Below are 14,027 nucleotides of genomic sequence, written 5' to 3'. Positions count from 1 at the left end.
GATGGCTCAAGGTGCACCTTGGCTCAGGGGCAAATCGACCCGGTCCGGTCCAAAGATGCGGGGAGGTCGCTCAGCGCTCGGAGGTCGCGACTTGTCTTTCCAAGCTGGGGGCGCATCTGACGTCACGTCCGGTCAGTCGCTGCGTATATCCGGCGGGGAGTGACACGCCCTCGGCTCGTTAGCTCCGCCCCAGATGGAATCGGCCCGCCGCTTCTTATTGGCTGCGGGGGGTTACCGGGCTCCGCCCTTGACGAGGAGCTGACAGCCAGCCCCTTCGTGGTAACCCCGTAACCTGGAGCACATGGGCCATGGCGGCTAACCGAGCCGGAGTGAGGACGCCCACTCCCCGCACCGCGGTCGCGCCGCCCCCGCTGTGGTTGTAGTTGTTGTTGTTCCTTGAGATGATGGGTGGATGCGGAGATGATGTTGGGGGGAGGTATTGGGAGGTCCTAAACTCACTACTGGTGCCATACAATCACATTCTGGTGCAACGAAGAGTCAGAATTAATGGAAACGAGTCCTTAACTGACATAGACTAAGAATAACTAGCAAGATGTCCGAAAGTTGTCTACGTGGGATGCGGTGGACCTGGGCACGACATTTAATGGGGGAAGAAGGGGAAGGTCGGTTCTACAGAGTGTTGTTTACAGACAATGGGACTAGGGAATGGGGGATTGGGGATAGTTGGGGAGTATTGGGGAAATAGGGGAATATTTACAAGCGGATATGGAGGCCAAATCCCATATCCGTAACATTGCACCCTTCTCTACCCTCGGGGCGTCCCGACCCGATAAATTTTTACCTATTTTAGTGTGGCACTCAGATGTAGTTCCCTCTACTATTAACTCTACCCTGAGTGCGACAGTTTTACAGATATTCACAAATGAGTAAATATGTCCCCCTGCGACGTTGCACCCTTCTCCTCACAGAAACACACCCACAGGATAACCGAATCGCGGAAAGAATTCGCAAACTAAACATACAGCCGGTAGGGAGCATTATTTACACAAGACTACGCTGTTATTTACACTACGATCCAGGACCTGTTTTTGGAGGAACACATGCAGATGTTATGCATAGAGAGAGCACGCATGCCAGCATCGATACACCAACCCACGAGTGCTCTGTGGCCTTACGGCCTTTAATAATGTGCAGAGCACCCCTTCCAAGCACCAAAAGCACCACCCCATCACACAGTCAGCACCATCCGGTGCACCAATAAAGTGTCTATAAATCATGGTGTGGTGTCGCAGCCGGCCGATGTTCTACCGCTGGTCTTGCCTTCGTGTGGTGCACTTGGTGTTCTGGCTTCTTTAAAAATAAAGAAAGGCGCCAACCGCGTCCATTTCTTTATTGTGGCCGTCAGGGGGCCAACTATTAGTGGTTCACCTGTATGGCATAGGTGCCACGTTGACCCAGATGTCCATCAATGGGTGGTGCTTGGCCGCAAAAGAACTGCGGTCCATTGTGGGTGGCCACCAAAATTGCGGTCCATATGGTGTATCGATCCAGGCAGCAAGCAGCGAAAGTGCAGGCCCACAACTGCGGAGCCAGCACCTCTCTCTCCTCTCTCTCTGCCCCAAAGCCAGATCCTCGGAGGTGGGAGACAAAAGAAGCAGACAAGTGAGTAAGGCGGTAAGGGCGCAAAAGTGCACACAATGTAAGGTAATGCACACTGGGGGCACATGGGAACCAGGTGAGACAGGTACGTTCCTACCGTACGCCCCCCCCACCAGGTAACCTACATGGCCCCTCCCTTACCCCTTACTGTATCCACAAAACACAACACTACCCATAAACATCTACTTTACACATCAACAACGTCCCTACTGTCTTCCCCGTTCCTCCCATAAACCAAATTCGTCTTCTCTCCCCCCTAACCAATCAAATTTGCCATTTTCAACTCTCATCAAAATTTGCCATCTCCAACTCAACATCATAATTTGCCATCACCAATTCATCATCAGTCCCTCCTAAGGAGGGAGAGATGGAATCACCCCAATGTCTCATCCACGTCGTGATGCGTCTCACAAATCCAACAGCAATCCTTACTTCCTGCAACACAAAACAAAGAAAACACAGGTGTGGAGTCATCATCATCACCACAGGTAAGTGGCTGCGTATGGTGCGACAGGTTCATCAATCCTAACTATTTCCTAAATGACTTTAACAACTTTACATTACCCGGGGTCTTTCTCCTGCCAAACCATTGGCCCTCTTACACTATGGGTTCTAAAAACCAATTCCCATTGACCAAACTGTGGTGCCCCTCAATTTGGGGTCTCACTCCCCCGATTCATCTCTCGGTGCCCTCGCACAATTTCTGGGCTGCGACGTGTAGCTCTCCTAGCCGGTCTACCCACCTGCACACCTCCACCACTGCAGTTGCCTCCGAGCTTACCTGCTCCTTACCCTAACCTAACTACCTGGGGAAGGCCCTCTGGCGCTCTCCCCACTCGGTGCCCTCTCTGGCACTGGGCTACCCGGGTCCGTCCTCTGGATCCTCGGGCCCCACTGACACTAACGGCTCCCAGAGCCCACCTGCGGCCTCACCTGGCCGACATCCTCACAGTGGTGGAGTGCCCAACCAACTACACACACTAACAGGCTACACGCCCAGCCATTTCCACAACACTAATGCACCCATCCGCAATACCATTCTGCAACCGCACCACAAATGCCAATATCCAACCACAATTTACCTATACCCTCTACCTAACACTTACACTATCCGCCCCGGGTACTCGTGAAAGGGGTCCACTCTTCCCCCATCCACACCTTCGCACCATGCACACCACCCCGTACCACTTACTCCAACTCTCTCCACACCACTCATTCTCTGCTCCATATATTCCACACACCTGGTGCCACCTGCACCCTTCTCTCCCCAAGCGCTTCCGCGCTGATCCACAACACTCACTACTCATCCACTGCTCCACACACCTGTCCAGTTGCACACCTGTGCAATCACACCTGTTCAATCCTCACACAGCATCATCTCATCTAACTACTCCCCTCTGAAACTTGCGCTTCCCAGTCGTCCCTTTAAACTATTGCGCTCCCTCGTCATTATCATCCACACTAATCTACCTGCGTCCCCACTACAGGTATCAGTCACTAACTAAACTTAACGTCACCTAATGTCATCTTCGCTAGATCCCTACCAATATCCTAACCCACCCGGGCTAGTTTTCACTGCCATACACCCCATAAGCTATTGCTCCTTTGCCCCCACCATGGGAAGGGTGGCAGGGATGCCACCCTTACCCACCGGGCCCATCGCTCATCAATCCCCCAGTCCTCTGGCACTAATAAGCCCCCCTTATTCAGAGGTACTGGGTCCCGCCTCGGCATCTAAAGCCGAGGCAATCCACGGGGGCGCCTGCTCGCCGGTGTAAGGTCTTATCCGGTCGGCGTGGACGATCCGAGGGAGGGCTCGTGGCCCCATTTTGATCTTAATGACCACGTCACAGATTTGCGACAGGACGACTCCTGGGCCTTGCCAGGGGGAGGTGAGCTTTGGGCACCTTCCCTTCCGCCTCCGGGGATTAAAGAACCAAATCTTCAACCGACCCGGATCTCAGTCAACGGAGCATCTTCTCTTCTGGATTTGGTTATGACAAACTTCCCTGAAAATGTCTGCTGCTCTTCTTCTGCTCCAATCGGCTCATCTGATCATGTGCTTGTCAAAGTGGACATCTCTCTGACCATTCTCAGAGAGCCTCCTCAGCGTCGACGAGTCTGGCATTTCACTCAGGCCAACTGGCACGGTCTTCAAGCAGCCATCAATCATCTGGACTGGTCTCCCATCTCTACCGCCTCTGACATCAACTCATCCTGGGAATTCTTTCAAAGTAAATTGCTCTCTCTCATGCACAGATTTATACCATCTCGTCTTCAGTTGTCATACCCTTCCTCCCGTCCATGGTACACGGAATCTTGTGGTGAGGCTGTTGCCCTGAAACAACTTGCTTTCGTCTCCTGGAAAGCAAATCCAACGGAAGGAAATCTCATTTCCTTTCACAAAGCCCGAAACAAGTGTGTGTCCACCCTCAGGAGAGCCAGGAAACAATATCTCACCATTCTCAAGACCGAACTCTCTTATCTGTCTCCCTCTTCCAAATCCTGGTGGCGTCTGGTCAAATCTGTTTCTGGTGTTTGTTCCCCCTCCATCCCCTCCCTCACCTCAAACGGCTTAACGGCTGACTCCGCACGTGAAAAAGCTGAATGCCTCAACTCTGTGTTTGCCTCTAAATCTTGTGTCCCAAACCCATCCCTCTCTGTACCCACCGTACCCAGTCGTACCCAGCTGCTCCTGGACTCTGTGTCCTTTCCTCCTGACAAGGTGGAAAAGTTTCTGGCAACCCTCGACTCTGATTCTGCAACTGGTCCTGACGGCATCAGCCCACGGGTCCTAAAATCATGTTCTTCTGCACTTTCACTCCCTCTTTCTGTTCTCTTCACCCTCTCTTTTGCTCAAGGTCATCTGCCATCTGCTTGGAAATCAGCCAACATCACCGCTTTGCACAAAAAAGGTGCAAAAACAGATCCCAGCAACTACAGACCAATCAGCCTTCTCCCAATTATCAGCAAAGTCATGGAATCCATCATTGCTTCAGATATTAAATCTTTCCTCTTCTCCAATGGCTTGATCTCTGATCATCAATTTGGTTTCAGACCTGGTCACTCTACTCTGGACATGCTGCTTCTGCTTTCTCAACAATGGATGGAGGTCCTCAACGCCAAACAGGAAATTAGAGCTGTCTCCCTTGACATTTCACGTGCCTTCGATACGGTCTGGCACCCTGCTCTGCTCTCCAAACTCTCCTCCTTTGGTATCCATGGAAATCTCCACGCATGGCTGGCGGACTTCCTCTCTGGTCGTAGTCAACGTGTGGCCCTGAATGGGTTTCTCTCATCTCCTCTTCCTGTTCAGGCTGGAGTTCCCCAAGGTAGTGTTCTGGGCCCTGTGCTTTTTCTGGTCTTCATCAATGATCTCTCTGACTCTCTTGAAAATCCTCTCTATCTCTTTGCTGACGACTCTACTCTCTGTCGCTCCATTCCTCATCCCTCAGATCGGGAGTCTGCAGCCTCCTCACTCTCTGCAGACCTGGACAAAATCACAGACTGGTCAAACAAGTGGAACATGTCTTTCAATCCTGACAAATCTCACACTCTTACAATGTCTCTCCGAAAGGACCGACTGGACAACCCTCCCATCTACTTTCTCAACAATCCTCTCCAAGAAGTTCTGTCGCTCAAGCTTTTGGGTCTCACTATCTGCCATGATCTTTCTTGGGAAAACCACATTTCCAAGCTGGCCTCCAAAGCCAGTCGCCGACTGGGCATCCTCCGTCGTGCGAAGTCCTTCCTTGGCACACCTGAGCTCCTCACCACATACAAGGCTTTCATCCGCAGCTCAATGGAATACTGTTCCCCCCTCTGGGCTGGTGCTCCTGCCTCACACCTTGCTCGGCTTCACGCTGTTGAGGCCAAAGCTTTCAGAATCATTGGAATCTCCTGCGATGTAGTCAACGCCGAGGGCCTTTCACTCACTCACCGCAGGCAGGTTGGTGGTCTTTCTGTCTTCTACCGACTCCTCTCCGGCCTTGCTCCCCCAGCTCTCTCTGTGCTCTGTCCCCCCAATATTCCTTCAGGTCGCACAAGATCTGCCTGCAACCCTCTTCTGGTTAAACTGCCAAAGTCTAGGCTCTCTGCTCACCTTCACTCTTTCATTCCCCTTTTCTCCCGCCTCTGGAACAAACTCCCCCACTCCCTTCAATCCCACTCCTCCCTCCAGGTCTTTAAAACAGCTGTTCACCACCATCTCTTATCTTCCCCCATCGAAAACCTTGATCTTTTCTACCCCCGGTAATTCACCCCAGAGTCCTTGCAGTGTTCATATGTTTTAATCCTCTCCCACCTCCCCCCAAGTCCTCCCGATGTCCCTGTTCTCAAATGTTGTGTTTGTGTCCTTCCCCCTCTCTTTTGTGTCCTTCCCCCTCTCTCACCATCTTGTCTACCGCTCCCCTTGTGTTTTGTGTGTCGGTTTGTCTTTTTGTGTGATTAATGTTAGCTCTTTCACGAGCCTCGATCTTGTATACAAATAAATAAATAAATAAATAATTAAAAAAAAATCCCCGGAGCGTATTGACTCCCCTGGCTCCGGTCGTCGTACCTGCGCTTCATCTTTTCCCCCGCCAGATGGAGTTGGCGGCGGGCGAAGGCATGGACTAGCTCCATGCCTTCCTCTAGGTGACGTGCGTACCCCTCCCTCGGCGGGTTAACCACTGTGTCTGGCACGGGACCGCATAGCAAGTCGGCGGGAGCCCGTAACTCCCGCCCATACATAAGCAACGCTGGACTGCATGCGGTGGCCCCGTGCTGGCTGGTTCGGTAGGCCATAAGCAAATAAGGGAGATGTTCGTCCCAGTCATACTGACGGGTGGCGGTGAACAGTGCCAGTTGTTGGATTAGAGTTCGGTTAAATCTTTCCACCATCCCGTCAGATTGAGGTCTTAAAGGCGTTGTTCTGGTTTTCCGAATTGACAGGAGACTGCACACATCTTTTAGCAATTTGCTCTTAAAATTTCGTCCCTGGTCGGTGTGCAACTCCTGTGGAATCCCATGCCGGCACACAAATCCTTCCACGAAGGCCTGCGCTACCACCCCTGCTTCTTGGTTGGGGAGGGCGTAGGCCTCCGGCCACTTGGTGAAGTAGTCCATCACAACGAGGATGTACTTATTACCTAGGCGGGTGCGGGGTAGTGGGCCTAGGATATCCATGGCCACCCGCTCTAGGGGGGCCCCCCACCTGGTGTAATTGAAGGGGGGCCCTCATCCTCCGTGCTGGTCCCTTTTTGGCAGTACAGGCGTCGCATCTCCGACACCAGTCCTGTATGTCGCGCCCCATATTCACCCAATAAAACCTCCAGCGTACCCACGATATTGTCTTTGTCCTGCCCAAATGGCCGCCGGAGCGGGTACCATGCACCTGTTGCAATATGACGTTCTTGAATTTGTCAGGGACTATCACCAGCCAGGAAGTTCTATCAGAGGGAACCTCCACCCACTTGCGATACAAGATGTTATCCTTCAATTCCAGGGTCTGCCACTGAGCCCAATATGCCTTTGTTTGTGCCCCGAGGGGGGTGACCTCTTCCCCCTTTGGTCTTTGCCCCAATTTGACCCAATTGAACACTGGCCCCAGGACAGGATCCTCCTGCTGGGCCGTGCTCCATGCCAAAGTTCCGAATTCCTCATCTGCGGTTAGTGGCAAAATTGGCCCTCTCACCCGGGTTGCCCGGACAACGAGGGTCGGGTCCGAATCGCCCAATTGTTCCCTCTCCTCGTGTCTCGCACAAAATTTGCAGTTTTCCCCCAGACAAGGACGCCGAGAGAGTGCGTCCGCATTACCATGGGCCTTCCCGGCCCTATGGGCCACATCAAAATCGTACTGCTGCAACTTTTCCAACCACCTTGCAATTTGGCCCTCTGGTTCCTTGAACCGAAGGAGCCATTGCAAGGAGGAATGGTCAGTTCTAACCAAAAATTTCCGCCCGTACAAGTACGGGTGGAAATGGTTCATGGCAGCCAGCATAGCCAATAACTCTTTGCGAGTGACGCAATAATTTCTCTCGGGCCTACTTAAGGCCCGACTATAATAACCAATCACTCTCTCCACGCCCTCCTGTGTCTGAGACAAAACTGCGCCCAATCCTTCCTGGCTCGCATCCGTGTCCAGGGTAAATGCCCCGTTGCTAGTGGGGTACGCTAGAAGGGGTGCGGATGTCAGACACCCCTTCAATTTTTGGAAGGCCTCGTGGCACTCCCGTGTCCAATTAAATCGCGTCCCCTTCTCCGTAAGCCGGTGGAGGGGACGGGCCAACTCCGCAAATTTCGCCACAAAGCGCCGGTAGTAGGAGCAGAGTCCCAAAAATCCCCGCACCTCTTTGATGGTACGTGGTGCGGGCCACTCCTCTACCGCTTTAATTTTGTCTGGGTCCGTTTTTACCCCCTCGCGGCCAATCACGTGACCTAGATAGGCCACCTCTCTTGCAAACAAAGTGCACTTACTCGGGTTCAGCTTCAACCCTGCCTGTCTGAGGCACCCGAACACCTGGTCCAAATTAGCTACTGCCTGGGGGAACGTTTGGGCATGTACCAGGACGTCATCCAGGTACACCAGGCATGATTGCCATGGCATGCCGCCCAGTACATGCTCCATCAATCTTTCAAAGGTGGCGGGGGCGTTACACAAACCAAACGGCATCACAGTAAACTGATACAGTCCCTTACCTGTGGAAAATGCCGTTTTCTCCTTCCCTGCCCTATCCATCTCCACCTGCCAATACCCACTCTTGAGGTCCAAAGTTGAAAACCAATTTGAGCCCGCAACGGCATCGAGGGTGTCATCAATCCTTGGCAGGGGATATGAGTCCTTGAGTGTCACGTTGTTTAGCTGGCGATAGTCCACGCAGAACCGCGTGGTCCCATCCTTCTTTTTGACCAGCACAACAGGTGACATCCAAGGACTTCCCGAGGGCTCGATCACGCCTGCGTCGAGCATTTTTTCAACCTGCTCGTCAGCTTCCGCCCTCTTGCTCCAAGGGAGCCGTCGGGCGGCCTGACGAATAGGCCGGGCCTCACCGGTGTGGATCTGATGTTTCACCAGGCCCGTACGTCCAATATCCTCGGTGGACAGGGAGAAGAGGTCCAAATGGGACCCAACCAGTTTGTGTAAGGCCTCCCTCTGGGTACCTCCCAACTCTACGCTACTACGATTTACCATCTCGCAAATGGGATCGGGCCAATTCCTACTTCTTATTGAAGGCTCCCCCCGGGGTCGGCTCGGCTGGACGTTCTCGCCCCTCACTGTCGCGACTTCCTCAACTGGGGTGCAGCCAGCTACCCTCGTGCCCCTTACTATAGTGCGTGGTTCTGTACTCATATTTATTACTCGGACGGCCACTACCGGTCCGTCCGTTTTTACAAGAGTGCGGCCCACGATTAAACCCGGTATGGACTGCGCTGCCACCGGTTCGACCAGGCCGCAGGACTCCTGCCATGTTGGGCGAGCTGCCCACCGGGCCGGCACTATCACCTCGGCCCTTGGGGGGATGGTCACGGCCTCGGAAGCCTCCAGCTCCGCTCTCTCGGCCGTGCTCACTCCCCCTAACGGCAGCTCTTCTACTCCCACCTGCAGGATCCCCCGGCACAAGTCGATTTTACAACCGCTGGCAGTCAACAAATCCAACCCTATTAAACATGGGTCGCACACCTCCGCTACCCAAACATCTATCTCCCTCCTTACCGACCCTAACTTGAGGGTCACAGAACCACGCCCTATGATCGGGGCCGTTACCCCGGTAGCAAGTTGCAAACTATAATTTTGCAGGCGCTGGATCTTATCCCAGCCACCTGCGCTCGAATCAAGGACCACAGGGCTGATGATCGTGGCGCTAGCTCCTGTGTCCACTACGGCGTCTACCCCCACGCCGGCAATTTTGCATCTGATTGTCAGGCTACCGGTTCCAATTTGGCCACAATAAATGACCTGTCGCGTCAATGAGGGCTCTCCTCCATCCTCTTCTGCCGAACACCGCCCTATGTGCCCGACACCTTCTAGTTTCCCGGGGTCTGGCAGGGGGGTGTCTGGGGTCGGCTAACCCGCTCCCCCCTGGGCGGAGTTGAGGACCTCAACCGCCGGGGATCATCCCGGCGCGCGGCTCGAGAGTGCCGCGCCAGGTGACCCAGACGGTTGCAGGTATAGCACCTCACCTGATAAGGTGCTTGCCTCCGGAATTCCAAATTTCCCCCCCTGTAGGTCCGAATTGGATTACCCGCTCGTGGTCCACCGCGGGCCACCTCCGGGGCCGCCTGCCATGGTCCAGGTCCCGCCAGGCGCTGGTCCACCAGCCTCCGGACCATGCCCGCCAGGTCAGGACCCACGTCGGGGGCGGGCCCCCTAAGGGGTCCGCCCTCCATCGGGGGTCCCACCTGGCGGACCGCCATTGCGAGACGCTCGCCCCCCCGGGCCAGGGGCCTCGCTGCTTCCCAATGGGCCGCAGCGTCAGCCGCCTGGCTCAGAGTCTGGTGGCGCCACATGGCGAGCTGTTGCCGGAGCTCAATATCCGGGAGGGCCTGGATAAAATGGTCCAGCGCCAGGCTTTCCCGGGAATCCGCTGCCATGCTAGCATGTGTGATCCCCACTGCGCGGCGAATGTCGTGGGCAAGCTCCCCGATGGCTTCCTGGGGCTTGCGCTTTCGCAGCGCGAGCTGAGCTTTAACAAGCTCGCTCTGCTGTTCAATGCCGAATCGATTAATTAGGGCGTCGCGGAGGGCTTGCAGGGTGAGAGCACCCGATGGTAATGCCGTCAGCACCTCCGCCGCCGCGCCGCGCAATGCGGCCACCAGGTGTACTCCACCTTCGTCCTCGCCCCAACCGTTGCCCTTACACACACAGTCGAACTGCGCCAGGTACGCGCGTAGATCACTCTTGCCGTCATACGGCGCGAGTGGGACCTTGTGGGACCACCTCGTATGCGAGTCGTTGCCCGCCTGCCGGACCCCGTGCGTCGCCCCTTGCGGGGTCAGCGCGGGGCCGAACCGGCCGGGCCCCCACAGTACATTACCCCCAAGGGGCTCTCGTGCCTCCCCGGTCCCTCCAACAACTACCCCTGTTGGTGTCGATGCATGGGTCACACCTCCGCAACCCGCTACCCATTCCATACCACCACAACCTTGCTCACCCACACCTCGCACCTCTCGTTCCATACCCTCCGGACCAGCCATACACCTCACTCTTGGCCTCTCACGAACATCCGGGTCTATCTCGACCCCCAAGCTTATTAAATCACCTGGCGCATCATACGCACGACCATATTGGTCACCACTTACACCGGGTCCTCTTTCTCTTCACTTCTCCTCCATCACCTGCGAATCCCTCATCCGGTTAATGAGCACATCATCACGATCCGAACACAGACTTTGGACCAATTCTTTTACTTCCTCCTTTATCTCTTTCTTATCCTCTCTCCGTCGCTTTTTAATTTCGCTCACCCCTTCTTCCACTTCTTCTAATTTCTGCTTCACCTCCTTCATCTCCTCGTGCGCCCCTTTAAGTTCTTCCTCTAACTCCACTTTATTTTTTTCGATGTGCTCCCGCACCTCCCGCTCTTTAACCTCCATCACCTCTACCACCTTGTCCATTTTCCTCGTCAGGTCCTCATGTACCGTCTTACACTCTTTTTTAATTACCCCTACGTCCTTTTTCATCTCCTTCTGTGTCGATTTTAAACCCTCTATTACCGCTGTGTTCTTCTTTACCTGGTCCCCCAACTCCTTTTGTCCCACTGTCAGTTGTTCTACTCCCAGCGTCAACTCCTCTATACCCCCTTGCAATTTTACAGTCCCCTTTCTCACCTCCTTCTCCATGCGCTCCTTACAGTGCCTCACCTCCTCGCGCACTCCTCCGACCTCCTCACTCACACCTCTTCTGATCTCCTCTCCCATCACTTGCATCTCCTGCCCAGATGCCACCCTCATCTGCTCCATTTCCTCCCTGTGAGCATCCAGTTTGGTTTCTACCCCCATTCTGACCCCCTCTATCTGCTGCCCCATTTGTTTAACTTCCCTTTCCGCTTGGTCCCTCATGTCCCTCAATTTGCCTTCCATCCTGTTTTCTAACCCCTCTAACCCCTTTTGCATCCCTTCCATTTGATTCTCTTGAGCGGCCATTCTGTTTTCTACCCCCATTAACCCATTTTTCACCTCTTTTATTCCGTTGTCTAACCCCTCACCGGTACCCCTCGCTTCGTCCCTCATTGCCCCCATTTGGCCCTCCAATCGCTCACCCTGAGCATCCATCCGGTTCCCCATTACCCCCATTTGGTTTCCCATTACCCCCATTTGGCCCTCCAATCGCTCACTCAATCGCTCAATTTGGCTCCCCATACTCATCTGTACAGCTGCCTGTAGCTGCGCAATGAGGGCCTGCATGTCAATCGGCTGCATGTTAAAGCCCGTTGATACAGCGGGCTCGGCTACCGCGCGCTCTTGCGAGGCGCCATTTTGCGCGCCCGCAACGTCGGGCGCAACGACGCTATTTTGTGCGTCTGCTACCCTCACTGCTTCGCTCTCCTCTTGTCCCTCATTTTGGTCCTGGATCGACCCTGCCTCACTCTCCTCTACCGGACCCCAGCCGACTTGGTCTGCCATAGCGCGACTTTCAAAATTCGGGTTTTTATATTTTGTAAAACACAATCAAATTTCGCCGTTATAATTTCGAGCGCGTAAAACGCGCTCCGGATCGAATCTCACTCCTCGACACCAATTGTTACCCTAATGGTACAATTGGTGTTCCAAAATTTGGGCTAAATGAATTTAGTCCCAGGTCCGAATCCGACACTCCTGACACCAATTGTTACGGACACGACTTAGATGTTATGATGGGCCGAGCGGAATGGCCGCCGTGTTCGCACAAGTTACCCGATTATACTCGAACGTTGGCCGAGTCGCGCTACGCTAGATCAATTGAGGAAAGGACACAGCGGCTGGGTTAAAATGACACGACACCAGGGGTACGGTTCTCAAGACCTCCGGAGGAGGTTATAATATTGCGGAAGGTTAGATTACAAGGATGAGAGAGACAGCATAGAAAGATAGGCACTTAGACACACTTATCTTATTCCCGACAGACCACAGATAAACGGGACAAAACTGACTCACACGGGGATTGATGGCAAGGAGGGGCAGGTATTCGATGGCTCAAGGTGCACCTTGGCTCAGGGGCAAATCGACCCGGTCCGGTCCAAAGATGCGGGGAGGTCGCTCAGCGCTCGGAGGTCGCGACTTGTCTTTCCAAGCTGGGGGCGCATCTGACGTCACGTCCGGTCAGTCGCTGCGTATATCCGGCGGGGAGTGACACGCCCTCGGCTCGTTAGCTCCGCCCCAGATGGAATCGGCCCGCCGCTTCTTATTGGCTGCGGGGGGTTACCGGGCTCCGCCCTTGACGAGGAGCTGACAGCCAGCCCCTTCGTGGTAACCCCGTAACCTGGAGCACATGGGCCATGGCGGCTAACCGAGCCGGAGTGAGGACGCCCACTCCCCGCACCGCGGCCGCGCCGCCCCCGCTGTGGTTGAGGTTGTTGTTGTTCCTTGAGATGATGGGAGGATGCGGAGATGAGGTTGGGGGGAGGTATTGGGAGGTCCTAAACTCACTACTGGTGCCATACAATCACATTCTGGTGCAACGAAGAGTCAGAATTAATGGAAACGAGTCCTTAACTGACATAGACTAAGAATAACTAGCAAGATGTCCGAAAGTTGTCTACGTGGGATGCGGTGGACCTGGGCACGACATTTAATGGGGGAAGAAGGGGAAGGTCGGTTCTACAGAGTGTTGTTTACAGACAATGGGACTAGGGAATGGGGGATTGGGGATAGTTGGGGAGTATTGGGGAAATAGGGGAATATTTACAAGCGGATATGGAGGCCAAATCCCATATCCGCAACAATATATATATATATATATATATATAAATATATATATATATATATATGTTGGAACCCATCTGTGGATCGGTCCCATCGGCCGATGGGTCTGACCCATCTGTGGATGCACGAGAAATGACAATGCAGACCCATCGGCCGATGGGTCTGCGCCATCTGCGGATGTGTTGTTCATCTTGAAGGAATGTGTTGACAGAATGGTGCTCTTCAATCAGGTACACAGTCATTGGAATTACATGTGGTAGGAATTTAACAGAGATGATTTTTAAATGTTTAACAGATTAAACCACATGTCAGGGACTGCTTTATAAACATTTATGACATCAATTGCTTATTTTTAGGTTCAAATAAACATACTCATCCACCATTGATGCATAGGAAACACAGATGGGTTCACCTTCAAGGTGAACAACACATCCGCAGATGGCGCAGACCCATCGGCCGATGGGACCGATCCACAGATGGGTTCCAACATATATACTGAAACGCAAAAGAAACTTACCACCTTTGAAACC

This window comes from Myxine glutinosa, unplaced genomic scaffold (genome assembly GCF_964187855.1).
Source record: "Myxine glutinosa unplaced genomic scaffold, kmMyxGlut1.1 SCAFFOLD_1428, whole genome shotgun sequence".
Taxonomy (NCBI): domain Eukaryota; kingdom Metazoa; phylum Chordata; class Myxini; order Myxiniformes; family Myxinidae; genus Myxine; species Myxine glutinosa.
Note: the sequence above shows the minus strand (reverse complement) of the source record.